The sequence below is a fragment of the Mus musculus genome, chromosome 17 (genome assembly GCF_000001635.26).
Source record: "Mus musculus strain C57BL/6J chromosome 17, GRCm38.p6 C57BL/6J".
NCBI classification, from domain to species: Eukaryota; Metazoa; Chordata; class Mammalia; order Rodentia; family Muridae; genus Mus; species Mus musculus.
Genome location: NC_000083.6, coordinates 17,288,529 through 17,294,442, shown reverse-complemented (window position 1 = coordinate 17,294,442; position 5,914 = coordinate 17,288,529).

Sequence of the window (5,914 nt, the reverse complement as noted above, 5' to 3'; positions counted from 1 at the left end):
CTCCTCTTATGACTGGCAGATCCCACATGGAAACAGGAAAATGCATTCCGGAAGAACCACCCTCCGCTTTTGACTGGCAGATCTCACGGGGAACCAGCAAAATGCATCCGGAAAAACCACCCTCCTCTTATGACTGGCAGATCCTCCTTGATGCTGTGATTGGCCAGTAAATCTTGAGTGACAGGAGCAACTCTCTCAGGGTGAGAGGGTGCAAACGCAACTCGGAATAGTGGTTCAGTGGTTCAGTGCACAGGCTTCCAATATAGACGCACACCTATTCCAGATCAGCAGAGATATGTATTTTGGTAGCAATTGTCCCAGGTTTCCGATAGCCTATACGCCAGGCTATGCCGCCCCATCTCTCCAGCTCACCTCTGATTGGCTGCGTGCTCCTCCCCTTTGTGGGCTGTGACCTTGTTCTCAAGAGCCAGGACTCAAATTCTTGCCTGTGAGTCCACTGCCCTCAGAAGGTGCTTCCTCTTATTGCTAGTGGAATGAAGCATATTACTAAAGTTGCAGTGGACTGAAAAATCTGTCTCACAAGTGGAAGGGTGCCCAGTTTAACTGCTAATTAAAGAGTGACTTTAAGAAACAACGTTTTGTATTGTGGCTTCTTATTTGGTTCGGGTAAATTGCACAAACTTTCCAGCTGGAGCTCTATTGTTATTCTATAATCTACTATTCTATTTTCTATTCCTCAGTAGGAAAGTGCCAAAAAATAAAATAAAATCTTAAAATAAACCAAAAACACAGGTGTACTAGGAAAATGCTCTAGGGTCTCTCTATGTATGTGGAAAGTGGATTTATTAGTATGGCTCCCAAGCTGATAGCCAACTCTTCCAACTATAACTCTATACCAATGGGAAGTTGAGCAATCCAGTGGTTGTTCAGTCCATGTGGCTGAATGTCTCAGCTGATTTTCAGTATATATCATAATAGTATAGGAATAAAACGTAACTGTAATGACCCTAGAAAGTATTTAACGAATACATGAAATCATAAAAGTAGCCACAAAATCCATATGGGTGGTAAACCTTAAGCATTTAAAGAATGTGGGCGAGCCAGCCCTATAGTATGCCTGACTGAAGACTTAAGAAGATGTATGCCAGCCGGGCGTGGTTTCTCACGCCTTTAATCCCAGCACCCGGGAGGCAGAGGCAGGCAGATTTCTGAGGTCGAGGCCAGCCTGGTCTACATCCAGAGTGAATTCTAGGACAGCCAATGTTACATAGAGAAACCCTGTCTCGATAGAAACCACATAAAATAAAATAAAAATAAAGAAGAAGTAGGAGAAGGAGAACACAAAGATGAAGAAAAAGAAGGGAAATATAATACTTAAATAGTTGAAAAAAGAAGAATAGAAGCATAAGTCTTAAGATGTAGGAATAGATGAAAAGGAACAGAGAGGAACACCCCCTCCACCATCACCCCTACACAAAATACAGAAATAAAAATGAATAACTTGATCAGAATAGTTCATTGGTACTATGACTAATTCGAATGAATACAGGTCTGCCATTGCTCATGAGGAATGTTATGACTTCTGTAATAGCATCACCAATAATTGGAAGGCCAGTTAACAGTCAATGTGCATTCTGAGTAAACAAGAGTGGTGTGTAATGCAGCAGATGTGGAAGGAGTATTTACTTTTAGTGTAGTGTGTTATGAAATTAAAGTTTCCACTGTGAAAAATTTAAACTTTTTTTTTGCATAACTAGTAATAAATAAAAACAAATACTTGTATCCTTTCTTGGAATTTTGAGATAAATATAATCTACATTGATAGAGATTTTTAAGTACTTCAGGAATACCAAATAATCCTCAAAGTCTATATTTCCTGGTCAATTGTATAGAAACATTAGTAATAGTAACATTGCTTTCTGCAAAATGAATTAATTGGGAATAAGGTATCGTGAGTATGAGCAAGGATACTGCAAAACCACTGAACTCGACTGTTCCTGGATTGGAAAAATATATGTATTTTCATACTTTTCAGGCTGCCTCTTTTGGATAGAAAGATTGGCAAAACTTAAGGAAAGCCTTGCAGGGTTTGAAGAGGTAAATTTGCAGTGGCAATGAGTGTATAATTGGGGATAGTGTGGGAGGTAGGGTGTTATTCCTGTGCATCAAAGAGCCTAGAATCTCTTCTGGGAAACATGGAATATGTTAACAGTATGTGGATATGTGTTTATAGGTGCCAAAGACCAGGTTTGGCTTAGAGAGAGTTTCTGAGAGAGAAAGAAGTGGTGTCTGGATCAGAAAAATGGTGATTCCAAGCTGTTGACCTTTGTTCTGCTTGATACAGCTTTTCCAGTCTGCTTTCTGTTGTGTTTCCTCTCTGGAGATTTCTCTGTCTTTCTCTGTCTATATTCTGCTTGCTTGCCATTCTTAAAGATCTCTCTGTCCAAGTCCTGCTTTCCTGCTTGCTTGTCTCTCTCTCTCTCTCTCTCTCTCTCTTTCTCTCTCTCTCTCTAGCTCTCTCTCTCTCCTTCTCTCTCTCTCCCCCCTCTTTTACTGTGTGTGTCTCACACTCTGTCTCTCTCACTCTTTGTACAGGTGTGTGTGTGTGTGTGTGTGTGTGTGTGTGTGTGTGTGTGTGTGTGTGTTTTCATTTCCAAGCAGTTCTATTTGTCCTAAAATTTTTCTGGATGGATCATCTCAAGGAGAAGACAGGTGCAGTCTTTTATTTTACCTATCAATCCAGTAATTTACTCCAGGTTTTCTTTTTGATTAGCTCATGAATCAGCATCCCATGACCCCGGTGCTTTGATTCTTAGAAGATAGGAGGCATACATTTTTTCTTAAAATTCCAAAAAACTAAAGATCTGTCTGACTTTATTAAGCACGGATGATAGGCTAGTTGAGCAGGACTCTGCTCTGAAATTACTATTTTCACCACGCCTTAGGGTAACTTTGATCTGTCTTTGGCTGATCCTGAACTCAGGAATTTATTTGTCTTTGTCAGCTTAAACAGACAAACAAACAAGTAAACAAACAAGCAAAAACCTGGGTGAGATCTCCTTCAATTACCACTCCCTAAATCTCTTTACTTCCTTCCTTAGTAATTTTCTGACATGTTGGTTCACAGTGCAGCTGCTTTTGTTCCTTCAGATTCATGAAGATCCTCATATAATTCGAACAGAATCATTAGTTTTGCGTGTTTGAAAAATTATACATTTTCAAACTCATGTATTTAGAACTCTTTCCCTTAAGTGCTTCTCTGAGGTTCCAGTGTTTACCATTTTGCTGAGAGGTAGCCACACCCTTATCTCTGGGATTTCAGCTTGTAATTAATGTAGAGTCATTAATCTTAACAGGAAGGACTTTCCTCAGAGGAATGTGAAATAATTACATTACTATGCAAGTAAGCATGTTGGCCACAGCTGCCCTGAACTCTCTAGGAAGCTCACATCAGGGCCCTGTCCTAGGGGCAAGCAATATGTCACTCTGTCCCAGCAGGGCCAAGCCAGGCTTGGCACATAGAGAACTTGATGCTCCATTGCAGAAGGTAGATCGAGATGTTTGCCACCTCCCCAGCTCCTTCAGTTACAGATTTCCATACATTCTCATGGCCATCTGGCTATCTGTCCTCTCCCTCCCCACACCTGATCCTGAACCCTTCCATTGTCCTCCTGTTGTCTCTTCTCCCACCCATTTCCTTCCCTCCACCTGCCAACTGGGACTAGAGGTGGTCTCTTTTATTTCCATATTCCCACTATTTCAGCTAAGGTTACCCATATTGAGTCCTGAGAGCCTAGCCCATGCCAGGTCTCTAATTTTCTAATTATTCCCATTTCCCCATCCATCAGATGCATATTTCCTTTCATATTGCTAGCCCTCTGGGCTTCTCTCCTGTCTCTCCCATACCTGACCATGTCCCCTTTCCAGCTTCTTTTATCCTGTCCCACGGAACTCACTCCTTCTCCCTGCCATGTCAATTTTGTTCCCTCTTCTAAGTGGGATTGAAGCATCCCCACTTGGGACTTCCTTAACTTCTTGGATTCTGTGGCCAGTATTATGGGTATTTTGTAACTTTTGGCTACTATTGTCTTCTGTGACTACATACTTTGTATGTCTTTTGGTCTGGGGTACCTCACTCAGGCTAAAATTTTCTACTTTCACCCATTTGCCTGCAAAATTAATGATCTCTTTGTTTTGGAACCTGAAAAGCCCTTCTGTTGTGTAAATGTGTTCTTCAGATAAGGTACAATCTGTTTGCTTCTAGTTTCCACCTATGACTAATAAGGCTGCTATGAACATAGTGGAGTACATGTCCTTGTGGTATTGTGGAGAATCTTTTGGGTACATGTCCAGGAGCAGTATAGTAAGGTCTTCAGGTAGAACTAATTCCAATTATCTGATTAACTTGCAGGTTGTTTTCCAGAGTGTTTGTACCAGTTTGCAAACTCACCTGCTTTGGAGGAGTACACCCACCCCTGTTCCACATCCTCACCAGCATGTACTGTCCCTTGTGGTTTTTCTTATTTACTTTCTGATGGAAGTAAGATGAACTCTCAGTGTTGTTTTGATTTGAATTTCTGTCATTATTGACAATGGTGTCTATTTCTTTAAGTGCTTCTTAGCCATTTAGATTTCTTGGTTGAGAGTTCTCTATCACTGGATCACAGTTTTTATTTTTTTATTTTTAACTCTTCTTCTTGTTGGTTTTTTTAAATATTTATTTATTTATTTCATGCATGTGGGTACAATGTAGCTGTCTTTTAAAAAAAAATTTTTATTACGTAATTTCCTCAATTACATTTCCAATGCTATCCCAAAAGTCCCCCACACCCTTCCCCCCCAATCCCCTACCCACCTATTCCCATTTTTTGGCCCTGGCGTTCTCCTGTACTGGGGCATATAAAGTTTGCCTGTCAATGGGCCTCTCTTTCCAGTGATGGCCGACTAGGCCATCTTTTGATACATATGCAGCTAGAGTCAAAAGCTCCGGGGTACTGGTTAGTTCATAATGTTGCACATACAGGGTTGCAGATCTCTTTAGCTCCTTGGATACTTTCTCTAGCTCCTCCATTGGGGGCCCTGTGATCCGTCCAATAGTTGACTGTGAGCATCCACTTCTGTGTTTGCTAGGCCCTGGCCTAGTCTCACAAGAGACAGCTATATCACGGTCCTTGCATCAAACGCTTGCTAGTGTATGCAATGGTGTCATCATTTGGAGGCTAATTATGGGATGAATCCCTGGATATGACAGTCTCTAGATGGTCCATCCTTTTGTCTCAGCTCCTAATTTTGTCTCTGTAACTCCTTCCATGGGTGATTGTTTCCAATTCTAAGAAGGGGCTAAGTGTCCACACTTTGGTCTTCAATCTTCTTCAGTTTCATGTGTTTTGCAAATTGTATCTTATATCTCGCTATGCGAAGTTTCTGGGCTAACATCCACATATCAGTGAGTACGTATCATTTGAGTTCTTTTGTGATTGTGTTACCTCACTCAGGATGATGCCCTCCAGGTCCAACCATTTGCCTAGGAATTTCATAAATTCATTCTTTTTAATAGCTAAGTAGTACTCCATTGTGTAAATGTACCACATTTTTTGTATCCATTCCTTTGTTGAGGGGCATCTGGGTTCTTTCCAGCTTCTAGCTATTATAAATAAGGCTGCTATGAACATAGTGGAGCATGTGTCCTTCTTACTGGTTGGGACATCTTCTGGATATATGCCCAGGAGAGGTATTGCTAGATCCTCCGGTAGTGCTATGTCCAATTTTCTGAGGAACCGCCAGACTGATTTCCAGAGTGGTTGTACAAGCTTGCAATCCCACCAACAATGTAGGAGTGTTGCTCTTTCTCCACATCCTCACCAGCATCTGCTGTCACCTGAATTTTTGATCTTAGCCATTCTGACTGGTGTTAGATGGAATCTCAGGGTTGTTTTGATTTGCATTTCTCTGA